This window comes from Anabrus simplex, chromosome 13 (assembly GCF_040414725.1).
Source record: "Anabrus simplex isolate iqAnaSimp1 chromosome 13, ASM4041472v1, whole genome shotgun sequence".
NCBI classification, from domain to species: domain Eukaryota; kingdom Metazoa; phylum Arthropoda; class Insecta; order Orthoptera; family Tettigoniidae; genus Anabrus; species Anabrus simplex.
Window position 1 is genome coordinate 100,348,316 of NC_090277.1, and position 19,311 is coordinate 100,367,626.

The 19,311-nt window shown below is 42.9% G+C and overlaps 1 protein-coding gene across 2 annotated transcripts in view; it reads right to left on the reverse strand.

Annotated features, from left to right (window-relative positions):
• The window catches only part of mRpS9 (mitochondrial ribosomal protein S9), a 207,129-nt gene that overhangs the window by 133,942 nt on the left and 53,876 nt on the right, over window positions 1-19,311 (reverse strand). The window contains exon 1 of one of the 2 annotated variants that reach the window (XM_067157002.2): window positions 7,514-7,566. The exons of the other annotated variant lie outside the window; for it this stretch is intronic. The gene's annotated coding sequence lies outside the window, so the exon portion shown is untranslated. Of the gene's footprint in view, window positions 1-7,513; window positions 7,567-19,311 lie in introns of those variants that run through there. 2 annotated transcript variants of the gene reach the window in all.

The following is a 19,311-nucleotide window of genomic DNA, read 5'->3' on the forward strand; positions in this document are numbered from 1 at the left end:
ACCTGGCACAGGCCCAGCGCGACAGACAACTGTGAGAGAGGATCGCCGCATCATTCGGATGGCCCGGATGGAACCCCATGCAACAGCAGCGCAAATTCTAGCAGCTGTGGCACCCCACGTTACACAACAAACAGTTGGTAATCGCCTGCGTGCAGCTGGCTTACGAGCCCATGTCCCTGCAGAAGGTGTTCCATTGACCCCTCAACAGCGACGTGTAAGGGTGGCCTGGTGTCGAGAAAGATCGACGTGGGGCTACGAATGACATAGGGTCGTCTTTAGTGATGAATCGCGCTTCTGTCTTGCCTGCAGTGATCGCCGGAATCGTGTGCACCGACGTACCGGGGAGAGGGGCCGCCCAGATCTTATTGTCGAGAGGCACACAGGGCCAACACCAAGCATTATGGTTTGGGGAGCTATTGGCTTTAATGTGAAATCACAATTAGTGCTTGTTGAGGGCACTATGACTGCTCGACAGAACGTTGATAGGGTACTCAATCCAGTGGTTGTCCCTATGCTGGCGAACATTGCTAATGGGATGTTTCAGCAGGACAATGCCCGGGTTCACACTGGACGCATCTCCAGAGAAGCTCTCCACGACATCACAACCTTAGACTGGCCCTGCCAGATCCCCGGACCTCAGTCCTATTGAGCATGTGTGGGACATGATGGGTCGACAACTGGCCAATCGTCCTCATCCACCCACAACTCTAGAACAACTGACCCGTGCAGTGCAGCAAGCATGGGCCACAATTCCTCAGGAAGCGATCCAGGGCCTTATTGACTCCATGCCTCGACGAATTCATCAAAGTATTGAGCTTGTGGTGGGCACATCCTGTATTGATTGTTGTCCAAACTTGCGGTCAGAGGGACCTGAAAGTGTAATCATCGAATCACAACCGAACACTCGTCCTGCATGTTAAATTGCAGCAATGCAGCACCACTCCTTCTGGGTGTTAAAATTTCCATTTTCTTCAGTGTATTTTCAACATTAGAAAGACAGATAGTCACCATAAAACAGAAAAAGAATCATGGGATAAACTCGCAGAATGGCAACAGAAACAGGATTATTTCTTTGCTTTAGAAATTGAGGTTATTCTGTATCCATTCCAGAAGAAATGAAACTTTTTTTTATTTTGTTAAGAAAATAAACCATATTTTCCAGTGTCGACTTATTAAATGTAATAAAAACTTTCCAGTCTGTCAGACACACAACAATTTCAAATGCAAATTAAAACACTATAAGCATATTATCTGAGGATGTTCTTGTAGAACGAAACATGTCATTCTTTGTATATAACATGTGATTTTTGCAGGTGGTACTTATAATGTTTTATTAATTTTCATTTGAAATTGTTGTATGTCTGACAGGCTGGATAGTTTTTATTACACTGTTTGTTTAGACAGACAAAACCTTTCCCACAAATTTTATATCACTAATTTCTTGAAAAGGATCGCCTGTCTCCACTATTGCACCTTCGCACTCATTTCAATTCTGCCAAATATATTCGAGTTCATCTTCAAAATCATCAAATCTGGCAGCCAGTTTACGTTCACTGCTTATCACTGTTTATGTTTGGTAACCGCTCGAACTTGACTGTTTAACTTTAGCCGACAATAATCAAGGACTTAAATAATAATCATAATCAGGAATGATGCTCCGCAACTTTATTTAAACAAGGTTTAGGAAGAATCTTAAACGCTGAATACGCTAAAAAAAAAAAAAAAAAAATGCTTCGCGCACTTGGCCATTTGGCACTTATTGACCTGGGTTATTCAATTTCAGATGATTTCAACAATGTATTGAGATTATGTCAGGGCACTTACAACAGCTAACACTTAACACACGCTCATTATATTGGAGAGGTAGTGATTGTTGATTTAAGTGACAAAACAACTTGGCAACTGTCAAAAATGAGATTGTAAATAAAGGGTAGAGATCTCTGCACATGGTTATGAGGGTGTTTGGGGGTTGTAGTAGGGATGTAAAGGAGAGGGTATATACATCTCTGGTAAGACCCCAACTAGAGTATGGTTCCAGTGTGTGGGACCCTCACCAGGATTACCTGATTCAAGAACTGGAAAAATCCAAAGAAAATCAGCTCGATTTGTTCTGGGTGATTTCCAACAAAAGAGTAGCGTTACAAAAATATTGCAAAGTTTTGGCTGGGAAGAATTGGGAGAAAGAAGACGAGCTGCTCGACTAAGTGGTATGTTCCGATCTGTGAGCGGAGTGATGGCGTGGAATGACATTAGTAGACGAATACGTTTGAGAGGCGTCTTTAAAAGTAGGAAATATCACAATATGAAGGTAATGTTGGAATTCAAGAGGACAAACTGGGGCAAATATTCGTTTATAGGAAGGGGAGTTAGGGATTGGAATAACTTTCCAAGGGAGATGTTCAATGAATTTCCAATTTCTTTGAAATCATTTAAGAAAAGGCTAGGAAAACAACAGATAGGGAATCTGCCACCTGGGAGACTGCTCTAAATGCAGATCAGTATTGATTGATTAATTGATTGATCTTAATCGGAAGAAGAAAGAGTAACGCTCTAATTCTATGCAAAAGAAAGGGAAATGTCTTGAAAGACAGGAGAAGACTAAACATTGATCCCTTGCAACATATATAAATGTTTCAACACGAAAATAATAGGGAGGTAAAAAAATCCTTAAAGCTTGTTGGAAGAAGCTTCAAATCTATTCCCATTCTTAGTGCCAGAACATTGGTTCCCCGTTAAGAGAAAACTGTTTCTCTGTGAGCTTGGTTCCATAGAAGGCAAACCCAAGTTTATACTGCACGTTTCTTATTGCAAAGAATTAATTAACAGTTCGCCAGTGACCTCAACATTTCTAACACAATCCCGATGTCGACATCGAGAATGCCAGTAATTCCCATAACTCGATGCGCGTGGGTTTTGAAGACGCAAGCTGCTGCTATGAACAAGAAGATGAACATCAAAACAGATTCAATTTCGCAATATCAGCATGACTGAAATATTCCACCATGATATAATTAAACATTACAATTAGAAGCATGATATTTTCGTATTAACGATAAACGTGACTTTTTTTTTCTTTTTGCTATTTGCTTTATGTCGCACCGACACAGATAGGTCTTATGGCGACGATGGGAGGGGAAAGGCGTATGAATGGGAAGGAAGCGACCATGGCCTTAATTAAGGTACAGCCCCAGCATTTGCCTGGTGTGAAAATGAGAAACTACGGAAAAACATCTTCAGGGCTACCTATAGTGGGGCTTGAACCCACTACCTCCCGGATGCAAAATCACAGCTGTACGCCCCTAACCGCACGGCCAACTCGCCCGGTTAAAAATATATTTTCAAGCGATTTTGAGATATTTTAACGAGTCAATTGATTCTGGTTAAAAAAATTGTGATATTATTTTTGCGAACTAAAGCGATAAGGTCTCTTTAAAGCGAAAGTTATTTTGCGATAAGTGCGACACTCCAGCGAAATTCACAGAAAAATCCGTTTCTGAGGCGAACTGGTTGGCAGATATGGAAGATACGAACTACTGCAAACATGTAGAAAATCCCAAGCAGAATTTGTTTTGAAAACTGTACGTTTATTACAAACTTTATTTTAAATTAGAAGGGCCTAATTAAGGCAGGGTAAATGTACTTGCTCCTGTACATATTGGTGAACTAGTTAGTAAGATTACCGAAGAGTTTAATGACTGGTCGTAACAAAATTGAAAAGCACATGTCCCCAAATGATGCCAACATGTTATTTGTAGTTCTGAATGATTTATCATCCAACTAATGTATTATCCGCGAAACTTTTAGTGATACTTCGGCTCCCTAGTGATGAATCGGTAGACCTCGGTTATCTTCGAGATTCATATTGGCAACCTTTGACACACAAACTATGAATCGCATTGAGACACCTAGCGTACACTTTACGTACTAGTACTGTTGTTGTTTACATAGCAAAGCCAAAATAGAGGTTAGGATTGAACACGAGTGCGGAAAACACACCTCCTAATAAAATCCAAGCTGTTGACGTTATGGCTGGTGAAACAGGTCACGTCGTCCTTCGTCTTCCCCCATACAACTGTGATCTGAACGCTAATGAATTGGTATGGGCAAAAATAAAACGCGAATTCAAACGACGCTATATTACGGGAGACATGTCAGCAATTAACTTAGGACGACTGACCATCGGGGCATTCCATGTAGTGTCTGCCGCAGATTGGGAGGGGTATTGCAGAAAGGTGAAAGAACTGGAAGAGAAATACTGGAGGCACGACGGTGTCATGGAAATAGCCACGGACGAGATTGTAATTAATAGTACTGCACATAGCAGTGACGATTGTGGAAGTGATATTTCAGAGAATTCATGCTAAGATAATAAAGGTTTAGAAAATTCATAACAATCGATCATACTATCGATTCAATTCAGATTTCATTTCCATTCAGTTGGCGGTATTACCGGAGCCGGGAGAGCTCCCTTCTTACTCCTCATCCAAGACCGACTCCAATCCTCAGACCTTAATGCCACTCTCGATCGTTCAAAGATGGCGAATCGAGTAGTCGAAATTGTTGGAAATGTGGGTTTGTTTTGGTTTGTTGTTATCGTATGTAGTCGGTGTAATTTTATTAAATTTGACGATAAATGTTAGTTTCTTTGTAGAATATAAGTGTGCGAGTGTATTTATATGAGTCGGTGAGTACATAGGATCTGTAATTATACCCACTAATGTGAGAATGTGCTTATTTTGATCGTATTTTTACTCATTAAAAAACATGAGTGCACTAGGAGGACCAGTTTTTAGTCTAACTATGGCAATGCCTCTCATACAACTATTCTTAAGTTTCCTACGAAATAGAACATTAGAAGAGAAATCGATTAGGAATATACATCGTGATTATTTTGAAGTCCATGGCAAAACCGTAGCGTGCAAACATCATTTTGAGAATAGGTCTGAGGTTAGGAAATCTAGTTCTCTACTTCCAAACTATTCGTGTTCCTCGAAAAATATTAACTTAGATAGAATATAATTGATATTGTGTTATTCCGTCAGTGTCTATGTGCTTCAAAGTGTCTAGTGATTTAGATGCAAGTGTATTTTACAATAATCTGTGCTTTGCCTGCGGAAATGTTTGGCTGGATCTTGGAGTATAACAAAACTTATAAGTGTGACAGATGGAGCAATCTGTATACTGTTACACAAAAGAAATAGTGACTTAGAGGGATTAGTTGGGTTTGTAACGTAGGGTTTTACACTATCAACACCTTCCGATTCATGCTGTGGCTATCAGTTATCAAGCAGACTGTGCCGAACTGAAGCTCGTGCATGTGGTTAAATATCAATGTTTAGTCAATAGAGTTTTTCCACTCATGTTATTTAATGGGTAAAAACCTATTAGGCTATATCTTTAGTGTCTGAACGTTTCATTACTAAGGTTACTATCATTGCGTGAAGTGCTGTTATGCCATATGTCAACATTATATTAACATCATGTTAACATAATCATTTCGGGTGTACTTGATCTGAGTGACACCGAGCTCGAAAGCTGCAGTCGCTTAAGTGCGCCAGTGTCCAGTATTCGGGAGATAGTAGGTTCGAACCCCACTGTCGGCAGCCCTGAAAATGGTTTTCCGTGGTTTCCCATTTTCACACCAGGCAAATGCTGGGGCTGTACCTTAATTAAGGCCACGGCCGCTTCCTTCCCACTCCTAGACCTTTCCTGTCCCATCATCGCCGTAAGACCTATCTGTGTCGGTGCGACGTAAAGCAATTAGCAAAAAACTAGCAATGATCTGAGTGACTCAGACGGTTAAGGAGCTGGCCTTCTGATCCCACGTTGCTGGATTCGATCCTGACTCAGTCCGGTGGTATTTGATGGTGCTCAAATACGTCAGCCTCGTGTCGGTAGATTTACTGGCACGTAAAGGAACTATTGCAGGACTAAATTTCGGCATTTCGACGTTTCCGAAACCCGTAAAAAATGTAGTTAGTAAGACGTAAAACGAATAACATTATGATTTCGGGTGTAATTCCCATTCATTGGTTGGTGAATTTAAGAAATTATCTACCACTTCAAAACTAAGGCAACAAGTTATGTTTGTGTTTCACAGTTCTCATGAGAGCGAATAAATCGAGGAATTTTGCACCTTAATTTATTTTGAAACATTCAAAATGATGTTAGAAATATCATTTTAACAGTTTTATCACGTATTTTCATCTATCCAGCGAAGTGAAATCTAAGAGAAAACGTTACCGGTATTTGACGAATTGAAATGTCTAAATAATCAGCTTGTTGGTCTCTTTTCTAGTAGAATATATGTGATTCTAGTTGATTATATGTGATGCGTACTTGTTGGCGAAGCGATTTCATACGTGTAAAAGTGATTTTCCTTACGATGTTACATTTATCATATTAAATTACGGCCGTTTATATAAAATGCACGTGATATTTTCGTGTTAGCCAATACCAGCAATTCGGCTACTTCGGCCGCCATGTTTTTCTTATATTACGGTCTGAGGATTGGAGTTGGTCTTGCCTCATCTCTGTAAAACCAGGTATCACTAAACGTTGCGCGAACTGTGGTAGCAATAGTCGTTGTTGAAACTTCAGCCAATGACACCAATTCAAAAGTTAAATGAAATATGAAAAATCTATATAGACTTCTTGTTCGATGAAGTGTTTTCAGTAAATAATATTCTTAATTCAAAATCTCACAAACTGGAAGAACTGTCTGTAACTCTTGGAATTATCACAGAAATGGATCAGAATTTACAGTTTACTCAGCATCTTCTCAAAACTGTGGAATATTATAATGCCTGGAACATCAGCATGTGAAAGAAAAAGGATCTTTTCACTGATAAAAAAATGCTGAATAACAAAACGAGGCAGCATGACGACGGAAAAAAAATCAATTTTAACAATAACTACAATATTGCAGTAACTACGAGTAATACAACCTGATGGAAGATACCACACGAACAGGTGCGCCTCAGAAAAAACACACGTTGTACATGGATGAGATCATAGCTGAACCATCTTTACTTAGCGCCTAGCGAGTCATATTTGTACGGTAAGGTTACTAAAAGTGTGAAATATATCCTCGGTTCCATCACCTCCCGCAAAAAAATGGTAGTTTTAATTAAAAAAGAACATATCTGGAGTAGTTTGGAAGCATGAGAAGCAACAGCAAGTACCAACTACTTCAAATTAGCATGCAAGGTAAAATTGAAGGATCCACATTTTTTAGAATTACAGAGAAACTAAGAAGAAGAAGAATCGTTGGCTCTTGACATCCCAAGATGTCCTGCGATACTTAACATTCCGGCACGGCGACATCTCTTAAAATCTACAGGACATTGTGCAATAACAATAACTAATGAATTTTTCTCACTTAATTGCAAATTTCGTTCAGAAATTTGTCTAACTTGGAACCAAAGCAAGATGCATTTTTCATTCCGAACACAGCGAATGTAGGAAAAGGATGACCGACAAGGTAATAATACAATATTTTAAGACTACTCACCAAATGGTGTGTTTCCAGAGGTGATCATACCACACCTTCTTTCATCACAAGCGCACCGTTCACTGGAAGACCAGAGTTGACTAGCGCTTTCTAACCACTTACACAGCCAGCCCAACACTGAGGCGGGAGAGGTTTCTCACGTAACACAAGGTCAACACATCAATGAGAACTGACGAGTTGTTGTTATGGTTCAAAGACCGTCCGTGGTCCAGTCCTTACCCTACCTCCATGGGTGTGCAATAAAAGAATTACTAAGGTCATGTAAAAAAAAAAAAAAAAAAAAAAAGACCACGAAATAGAGATGGACCTTGTTTTATGAGAACGTTACAAAGTGAGAAAACTGAAAATGGAGACCCACAACCTGTTTCCAATCATTCGACCGGGTCAGGATTGGAAAAAATGAAATCCCCATCTAGCGGCGAGGATAGGGGTTGTGCCGGGTGCCGAAGTGGTGGTGGTGATTACTGTTTTAAAAGGAAGTACAACTAGGCAACCATCCTCTACATACCACTAATCAGAGAGAAAAATGGAAGGGATCCGACACTTCGAAAAATGAAGGTATCGGCCAAAGGAAGACAAGGGCCACGAAGGACGAGAAAATGAAATACGGCCTAGGCCTCGAGTGCTCTAATATCGTCGGGGTCGGAAAAGAACAAGAGTTGACCAAGGGAGGTCGGACAGGACAGATGAAAGTGAGGAACCTGGCACAAGTAAGTTGAAGCAATGCCAGGACTCAGCTAAGGACCCCACGCCTTGTTCTGTGCCCCACGCTCCCAATGATTAATGACTAGGATTCGGAAGTATATGACCTAAAGAACTACAAAATAAGCAAGCAAATATTCCCTAAAAAGTAGTTAAATATGACCTAAAAGAAAGGTAAAATATGACAAACATTTTAGGGGTGGGTATCAAGTGTTAGATTATTACTGACATTAAACGTACCTGAAAGTGATTAGCGATAATACTGTACAGCAGACACTTTTAATCATGCCAACTGACAGAGCTAGATAGAGTAGGTACGTTAAAACTTTATACATTCATTCAGTATTATAGGCCTGAGGCGGAGTTGTCGGCGTGCGTTCGTACAGCATCTCTCCTTGGAATCATGTCTTGTTAACCTGCCGCCGATCTGTTTCGGGAAAAGAAAGAAATATACATCTACTATCTGCGTCTCACGAGAAGTCGCGGCAGCTTGTAGGCAGTAGCGGCGATTTGGGGGGAGGAGTGGAGAAAAAAATACACTGACTGACAGAGCAAATGCAACACCAAGAAGGAGTGGTCAGAACTTTATGCCAATTGCAGGGTAGACTGACGTCACTGAGGTATGCTCATGATGTGAAATGCGCCGCTGTGCTGCGCACGTAGCGAACGATAAATGGGACACGGCGTTGGCGAATGGCCCACTTCGTACCGTGATTTCTCAGCCGACAGTCATTGTAGAACGTGTTGTCGTGTGCCACAGGACACGTGTATAGCTAAGAATGCCAGGCCGCCGTCAACGGAGGCATTTCCAGCAGACAGACGACTTTACGAGGGGTATGGTGATCGGGCTGAGAAGGGCAGGTTGGTCGCTTCGTCAAATCGCAGCCGATACCCATAGGGATGTGTCCACGGTGCAGCGCCTGTGGCGAAGATGGTTGGCGCAGGGACATGTGGCACGTGCGAGGGGTCCAGGCGCAGCCCGAGTGACGTCAGCACGCGAGGATCGGCGCATCCGCCAAGCGGTGGCAGCCCCGCACGCCACGTCAACCGCCATTCTTCAGCATGTGCAAGACACCCTGGCTGTTCCAATATCGACCAGAACAATTTCCCGTCGATTGGTTGAAGGAGGCCTGCACTCCCGGCGTCCGCTCAGAAGACTACCATTGACTCCACAGCATAGACGTGCACGCCTGGCATGGTGCCGGGCTAGAGCGACTTGGATGAGGGAATGGCGGAACGTCGTGTTCTCCGATGAGTCACGCTTCTGTTCTGTCAGTGATAGTCACCGCAGACGTGTGTGGCGTCGGCGTGGAGAAAGGTCAAATCCGGCAGTAACTGTGGAGCGCCCTACCGCTAGATAACGCGGCATCATGGTTTGGGGCGCTATTGCGTATGATTCCACGTCACCTCTAGTGCGTATTCAAGGCACGTTAAATGCCCACCGCTACGTGCAGCATGTGCTGCGGCCGGTGGCACTCCCGTACCTTCAGGGGCTGCCCAATGCTCTGTTTCAGCAGGATAATGCCCGCCCACACACTGCTCGCATCTCCGAACAGGCTCTACGAGGTGTACAGATGCTTCCGTGGCCAGCGTACTCTCCGGATCTCTCACCAATCGAACACGTGTGGGATCTCATTGGACGCCGTTTGCAAACTCTGCCCCAGCCTCGTACGGACGACCAACTGTGGCAAATGGTTGACAGAGAATGGAGAACCATCCCTCAGGACACCATCCGCACTCTTATTGACTCTGTACCTCGACGTGTTTCTGCGTGCATCGCCGCTCGCGGAGATCCTACATCCTACTGAGTCGATGCTGTGCGCATTGTGTAACCTGCATATCGGTTTGAAATAAACATCAATTATTCGTCCGTGCCGTCTCTGTTTTTTCCCCAACTTTCATCCCTTTCGAACCACTCCTTCTTGGTGTTGCATTTGCTCTGTCAGTCAGTGTACATTTTTATTCCATTTTAGCCACCTGACTTATTTTAAGGGTTATGTGAATGAATCCGATCCACGAAACGTCACTGTAATATTTGTCCCAAATGGAAGATAATAATTGCTTTTACTCAAAGTGTAAAATCATCGGTAAGTTAAGAAATACCGTCGTTATTAGAGAAATATGTATACGCACTTACGGGCTGTAGACAGGACTCCCTTATGCTGCATTCCGCTGCGCGTGACGTCTTTTGTTTCTTTCTTGAGGTCCAGGGCTAGTACTGACGAATGGGAATGCTATGTCTGTGAATTCTCATTATCTTTATCCATATGACTAACGCGGGCAGTTCAAACAGCAAAATAGCATGACCCTGGACCAATAAATATATCACTTAATGAATGAGTTAGGGCACAAAACGAATGAGCAACATGAAGAAAACGACACCTAATTAATTCAAACATCTTCAGTGAGCGAACACATCACACACGAAAGTGAGACAAACAAAACACGCACGGAAGTGCTGCGACGTAGCAGAAAATATACTTGTAAGGTAGTAAAGCATATATCCATATTATTCTCTACAAGTAAAATATTTCATACTATTTCTTAATTTACCGCAGATTTTACACTTTATTTGAGTAAAAGCGATTATTATCTTCCATTTGGGACGTATATTACAGTGACATTTCATGGATCCAAATCGTTCACGTAACCTTTTTTTAAGTTTCGAGAGACTGAAGAACCTACGAGTTATTAAACATCGTTTAAAACTAGAAATTATAAAATAAAAACATCGTCTGTATAATCCTTATTGTTTTTCACCTATTTCCTTCCTTTGATTTCTTTAATTATTAAGAAAAATACTTCATGGAAGTACGCACAAAACGACGTTCGTTGCAACTAACCTTTCATACAGAGGAGCAGCGTGTAGTTGTGCTGTGAGAAAGGGTAAAAGTAAACTCGTGTCCTCATCCTGAGGTGGTGCAGCTCTTTTCAGGCACACCCCCGATGGAAGTGAGCTGCATGTACCATTTTAATCACATAACAGCCCTCATGCCATTCTTAAATATCTGGCATTACCGGGAATCGAACCCGGGGCCCCCAGGACAGCAGCTAATAACACTGAACGGAAGCGGACGTGAGGAAGGGTACCAGGGGTATATTATTTGCCAAGGTCATGGAAACTGAAGTATTATTTACCCTCTTGCCGCGCGCATTCATCAATCTCGCAGTGTCGCTGAATAAATGTGTCTGTCAACTTCTATCTAGCGTCTGTTACTTTGTTAGTGTGTAGTAAAAATACCAAATAAATTTGTAACTGTATTATGACGCCGTATTTCTATTTAATTGTAATGCATGTGTAATTATTATTCCTTTCATGAACGTTTTATTGAACAGTACTATTATTACCGCATTAAATTTGGCAGACTCAACCTTTACACCTCTATCGAAATTCGCTCAGACAGCATTCAAATCTTACCATTTTGTAGCTATTTTCGTTTCAATTAACATATCCCCCCTTTAATGTAACCCTTAAACCCTGGTACTTTTTGTATTCTATAAATTTGTGTGCCCCCCCCCCCCACTTTTTTTTTGCTAGTTGCTTTACGTCGCACTGACACAGATAGGTCTTATGGTGACGATGGGACAGGAAAGGGCTAGGAGTGGGAAGGAAGCGGCCGTGGCCTTAATTAAGATACAGCCCCATCATTTGCCTGGTGTGAAAATGGGAAACCAGGGAAAACCATCCCCCCACTTCCAACTCCCAATCGCCGCTACTGCTGGTAGGTACGGTACTCCACTACTATACTGCAACTACGATTACTACACAAAGCTACAAACATTAGTCGTGATAAACAGTGCGAGCTCTCTGAAAGAGATGCGTGTTCATTATTAAACTGTTCATTATGCAGTAGTTACAGTAAGTATGTAACTAATGCACAACTGCACTATCAATTTGAAACTTCACACCAGCACCTTAGTTCACAAGAATCACCGCGAACGGAATCGATGTTTATTGTCAGGCGTTGAGATTTGAGATTGGCACATGCGCAGCACCCCTTACCCCGCCAAGGCGGTAGCGCTGCCTGGCTGAAGCTAACTGAATGAACGTTCGCCATGTTTTCAGTGGTGACATACGCAAGGAAGCGTGGCTTTCGAATGACGAAAAATGTGGAAATTAGGCATTATAGAGTCACTGGTGCCAAATTAAAGACCATTAGCCGAAAGCTTAGAGCATTAATAACCAAAGAGTGCTAATAACGCCACTTCATCCATGTTGTGGCACGAAGCCAACATCACGATCAGCTGATTGTAGGGTAGTTCGAAAAGGATATAAGGAGAATCGTCAAACAGTGACATACGAACAGGCCACGAAATGGGAACAAGAGCGTTACCCTGCTTGGCTGTTGTGGTTAAGCGCAAATTACAATCAAAATTGTGGAATATGTGAGTATTTATGAAACGAAACGGACCTACGATAGGTTACAGCCTCATTCTGATCATATTTTTAACCGCATTGCCTCCCCATGCAGAAAATATATTTTTCTCCCCCATTACCGTATCATACTGGAATTACTAGCTGAGAGGCAACCTTCAAAGTTGACCATTATGAAGTGTAGCCTAATTTTAAATATTAATGCGTCTGACATCTCCAATAAACACTTCGTAAATGTCACAAACGGCAGTAAAATACTGTATCTGCCATGCTTGGTGAACGTTTGACTGAAATAGGCCAACATCAAACCAATGCCCAAACACAAGGCACTGAGCCAGGATCGAACCTGCCAAGTTGAGATCAGAGGGCCAGCGCCTCAGTCAAACTAAACCCTATGGAGCTTTCAGTATCATTGTGAAGAGAGAATTTTAAAAACCTGAATATCAAACATCAATGAATCATATCCCACCAACAACAGATGGCAACAAAAATGAACTCTCACGGAAAAAACATAAAGAGGTACCAAGAAATCATCACTTACCATAAGTCAGAAAAAGGGAACAGTCGTACACTGGGCATACGGCAGGCATTCTTGAAGGCGAGAATCTAACTTTTCGCTTCTTAAAACTTAGATGTTGTTCAATCTCCCTGTCACCTGATCAGACTGAATGTTCTCGCGACAATTCGCTTTGTTTCGACAACTCCGAAAGATGGCTGCCCTTTATGAATTTATCTCCGCAAGGAGCGCTGATATCACGCATGCTACCCCTCTATTTTCAAGTCCTGCAGTTGACTATGTCGTGTATATAAAAACCAAACTGAACAATAATGTTATTTTTTTTACGATCCACTAGCTACTTTTACGGTTTTCGGAGACGCTGAGGTGCCGGAACTTAGTCCAGGAGGAGTTATTTTAAGTGTCAGTAAATCTACCGACACGAGGCTGACGTGTTTAAGCACATTCAAATACCACCAGACTGAGTCAGGATCGAACCTGCCAAGTTGGAGGTCAGAAGGCCAGCGCCTCAATCACACTAAACCCTATGGAGCTATAGCCCTGAAGGACCCTGACCTATTAAGTGACCACTGCTCAGCCCAAAGATCTGCAGATTACGAGGCGACGCGAAGTCAACGCGACGAATCCTCTCGGCCGTTTCTCTTGGCTTTCTAGAGCGGTTCTGCTATGCCAACCGTCAGATAGCTTCTCAATTGGAAGTGAACCTCGAATCAGCCCTCACATCCAGGAATCGAAGCTGGGGCCGACATACAGGCCTGAACAGTGTCAAGAGAGTGCGGTGAGCAAACACTAGCCCCCTCTGATAATTTTATTTAATTGTATATCCTACAATGGCGGGCCGTCTAAATCTGACAAAGTATACCATAACACTTGAATACTGGATGTATGTTTAACCATGAAGAGTTTTCTGGAGTTAATCCTTCTTGTATGCAATACTATAGAGGTGATTTCTAACAATTTGGGCGGAGTCTTTAATGGCCAAGACGGCTAAATCACAGTACAGATTCTTGGGAATGCCCACACTTACGAAAAACTCAACTAAGATTTTTTATATGGTTCCTCTGGTTCCGATGAAAAGTCCTAAACCCTTACATAGGAGATGTTGTATGCTCCTTTGAAGTAGCTGATGGTTGGTTCATAGATGGCTCGCTTCTCCGCGTAAACCTCTACCGGGTGACTAGAGTCGACCTCACATCTAATGGTGGGGGTCTAGAATATATGCAAAGTATTTTTCTCGGTCAACTGCGATTAAGTCTGTTCTTCGGTTGCTTCCACCGTCAGCAACACATGGCCCCTCTACACGTACCTCGTAACCTATCTGGGAGAATGCTGTTGCAATTCTGGATCTTATTCTGTTGTGCAAAACATTCCTAAGTAAGTCCCCACCCTGTGGACATGAACCAAGAACTAGGATTTCAGGCTCACTGCAGTGTGTGCAGTGGACTCCATCCCGGCTACGTCCAGGAAGGGCATTTTCAGCGCGTCTTCTCACTCTGATCCGGAGAATTCATTTAGGGGGTCGATCCATCAGTTTGCTGGTGTGTATTCATGATAGAGGAGTTCTTACGCACACCATTTGCTGTACTATTTTTTTTCCCTTAACATTTCTTTTGACTTTCCTTGAGTGTTGCGTATCTGCATTACCAGCATTACTACGAGGAGACGTTGTTAGTTTCTGAACACGGCCTTTACAGACTGAGGTAACGACGACGAGCTGAAGGCCTTGGATGTGCTTCATTGCCTCGGGTCGGGTCGACAGAGCCAGTTCTTTGGGGCGGAGAAAGTTAAGTTCCAATTGAAGACGAAACTCTCACTCTCGCGGAAGCTGTCTGAAGCAGTGACGACGCGTGGATAAAGCATACAAAACTTTGATCTCTGGCGGCAGATAACTAATTAAAAATGTAGAAAAACAAGGAAGGAAAATTCTCAGAAAAATATTTGTCCCTCTATGCATAGAATGATAGTGGATGAAAAAGAGGTCTCCTGAATTATACCAACATTCTGAGAAAATATCAAACACTATTAGAAAAGAACGACCGAAATTGTATGGCCATATTCAAAGAATGGGAAGTAAAAAGATATATAATTATGCCACTTCACTAAAAGTCAAGAATAACTGGATAATGGAAATTGAAAAAAAAAAAGATCTTCAAGAAATCAGCAGAACAGGTGAAATTATGTGGGACAGCCTAGCTTTAAAACGTTGGTGAACAAACATCATTTCGCTGAAAACCTCGAGATAAGAACCACGACTGCATGGACGGAAGAAAAAAACAACGAGAGGATGAACAGATTCTGCGGAGAGAAGAAAGCAAATCCATCTGCTGTAAGTTCAATCGCGCACCTTAGTTGGGCACAACGGTGTAAAAATAATAATGAAAATAATAATAATAATAATAATAGACAGTGGCAACTGCTGACGAAATCCGTTGAATAGTTAAGCATGACATCACGGAAATCAGACGTAAGTTATGAGACAGGGAAGAGGGGAAACGCCATGTTGATTTGTTGGAGGATGGCGGTGAGCAGAATGTACGTGGACTTCCCTGATGATGATGATGATGATAACATTCATTCTTATATGTTCTGAGATGTAAGAAATAACATTCGGCCAAATTAGAAAACAGTTCTTAAATGTGGCTTTCAAGCAAACTCGCTATACGACGGGGGGTGGGGGGATCAAATATAAACAGGACTTTATTTTTATTTAAATTCATTTATTGAAAAACACTTTCCAATTACAATTACATAGTTTCCTGCTTTGGAAAGGCATTTGTCCCAGCGTATAGGCAGCTTTTTGATGCCCTCATCGAAAAAAGAACAGTGTCGTGTCACCAGCCAATTGCGCACGAAGTCTTCCAAACTCTCGTCACCTTCAAATCGTTGCCCTCCTAGAGCTTCTTTAAGCGGTCCGAACAAATGGAAACCGCAGGGCGATAAGTCCGGGCTGTAAGGAAGATGATCAAGTGTAGTCCAGTGGATTTCCTCTAGCTTCGAGACAGTTAGAGCTGCAGCATGGGGCCGCGCATTGTCGTGGAAGAGAATGACTTGTCGAGTCTGTTGGTCTCGCCTTTTGAGGCGATTTGCAACCCTCGCCTTGTTCAACAGCTCGCAGTGGTAAGCAGCATTGCTTGTGCGTCGCTCATGCACGTCGATCGTCGTCAATAATGTCTAACTCCACGAATGTTTTCGTCTGTAATGCTGGTCCGAGGACGGCGATCGTGTTGCCGATTTTCCACGCGTTCTCGTCCTTCCCTTGAAATTTTTATGCCAGGCAAACACAAGCGTCCTTGACAATGTTTGATCACCGAACAGTTCAGTCTGTAACTCCTTCACGAGCAAGACATTTTTGCAGTGGAGCGGTGCACCTGTTGCTCCGACATCGTGAGCGTTACAGACGAAACGGCAGGAAATATCTAACAGCACGCTCCCCCCACTCCTAACGGTCCCACCTAAGCATAGCAAAAGCTACCAAGTCCTACCAACTGTTGATGTTCAGGAACGAACATCCAGTTTATATTTGATCGACCTTCGTACAATGTATTTGAGAAGGACGTTTTTATTTCGTTGCTCTTAATAGATGCTTTGAAAGGAACAACCTCATCACTCAAAAATTCTTCAAGTGGTATTTGTAACGATCTTGCAGTGTTCGAGGTGTTTTTTTTAAACCCTGGAACCATACAACGCAGCACTGAGTGCCCCGAGGGAAGTTTTAGTTTGCAGAAATTTGGTGTTCGCAGTCCCTCAGTGACTCTTCTTTGATCTTCGTACTCTCGCAGCTCGTGCACTCAATTCTAACGAGTGACGACTGTTTGTATAGAAAAACATATACATACATTTCACCGGAGTTCGGTTAATGAAACTTTATTTCTTTGTAGCCAGTTTCGTTTTTCATATCTGAACATGTACCTTTGTACTTTATATAAAGAGTGTTTGAAATCAATTGCCTTGAAAGTGGTGAACATATTTTATCAGAATCATATAGGTCTGAGTATGACCGATATCTTTGATGATTTTGTCGATGCTCTAGGCCAGGGCCTCTCAGAGTGCAGACCCCCACTCCTCGATTTGGAGCAATTGCGCTGTCTCTCTCTCTCTCTCTCTCTCTCTCTCTCCCAACTCAGTCTCCCTCTTCCTCACTTGCTCCGTAGCGCTCCAAATCCGAGCCGAGTTGAGCCGAGCTTAGCCGAGCAGCCCAGAGACGAAGCGTTGGTCCGAGCCGATCCGAGTGGGACCGATGCACTGTGCACAGGAACTCTGCGCCTCAGTTTGCACGCGTGAGATTTTGGGCGTTTGAAAGGTCCTGCTCTAGACCTAGACGACGATGGAAATGAACGCTGTTGAAGAAGATTATGAGATATATATTTTCCATTCGTGCTTCACATAAAATTATTTTCACATTGGCAGAAGAATTAATTAGATCTTGGGTATGACGGTCTGGAATCCCATCAACACGCATCCGGCTTTCTATTGCGTTCAGAATGGTATTTACAATACCCAGCCAACCAACACCAGTCAGTCTCATGTCTGGAACATGTAACGACTGTCCAAAGAGCCTAAACATATTATTATTTGCAATGAACGAAAGATATTCCTACGCAAAAACCATATGTTGGAGTTGTGCCCAAATTTTGCAAAATGAACTTATAGTAGTACCAAACCCCAAAAGGTAGATTTTTTAATGTGACCTATTTGTTTTATTTCATTACTAGCGGTTAAAGAGCTGTTCTAATATGCAAATATATATTCACGTATTGAAAATATGATGATGCTTGTTGTTTAAAGGGACCAAACATATAAGACATCGGCCCCTAATGGTACGAGATAAGACGAAATGTAATGACAATTAAAATTCCAAAATTCATCCACTGACCAGAATTCAAAAAGACGACGATGAACAATGATTATGAACTTAAGACCCCACCTTCCCACAAAAAACCTAAAAGAATGGTATAAAATGAACAAGGGACTGCTTCCAAAGCAAAATCCTAAATCGATTATGCTTGTTGACTAAAGAGGTCCAAAATCCAGGTCACCGCCGCTCATAATGGTACTAATCAGTGGTAAAACAGAACCATGGTGCTCCTCACATTGTGGTACTAATCCCAGGCAACGCCCAGACCTGCGGTTTTCCTCACATAGTGGTACTAATCCCAGGCAACGCCCAGACCTGCGGTGTTCCTCACATAATGGTACTAATCCCAGGCAACGCCCAGACCTGCGGTGTTCCTCACATAGTGGTACTAATCACAGGCAACGGCCAGACCTGCGGTGTTCCTCACATAGTGGTACTAATCACAGGCAACGCCCAGACCTGTGGTGTTCCTCACATAGTGGTACTAATCCCAGGCAACGCCCAGACCTGTGGTGTTCCTCACATAGTGGTACTAATCACAGGAAAGGCCCAGACCTGCGGTGTTCCTCACATAGTGATACTAATCCCAGGCAACGCCCAGACCTGCGGTGTTCCTCACATAGTGGTACTAATCCCAGGCAACGTCCAGACCTGTGGTGTTCCGCACATAGTGGTAGGCTACTAACCACAGGCTAGGCTCAGACCTGTGGTGTTCCTCACATCGTGGTACTAATCCCAGGCAACGTAAACTCATAGTGTTCCGCGTATAGTTGTACTAATCACGGGTACTGTAAACCCACATTGATCCACCCACGATGAAAGCTCACAGCTGCGCGCCCCTAACCGCACGGCCAACTCGTCAGGTATAATCAAGAGTAACAGCTTAAAAGCCGCCCTATGCAGACCTCAATACGCCTCTGCGAGGAGGTATGATAAACTTCTGCCTTGCGAGCAATGCGGCAACTTTTTGCTGCTTGCACAGTTCAACAACCTACAAGAGGACTTCCCCAGATTTCTCCTCCTGTTCCATACGGTCACGCCCAGGGAATCCCTCACCTCTTCTCGAACAAACTCGTGACCTACACAACAACCAGCAATACGGATTTTGCCTTGGAGGAGGGACTGTGCTCGGGAGTAAGTCGATCTTGTGGACTGCCCCGTCTGTGGCATCAGCATCGCGGCTGCTCGCCATCAGACTGGGATGGCTGCTATATAGTCCGGGTAAAAGCGTAGTGTTGAACTTGGAAGATTTTTTCGAAGTTGGTAATTAATGGTTAAATACAGCGATGTCTTGGAACTCTCAGAGTGAAGCCCAATGACAGTACTCTCTACATAGGGGGCGTGGTTAT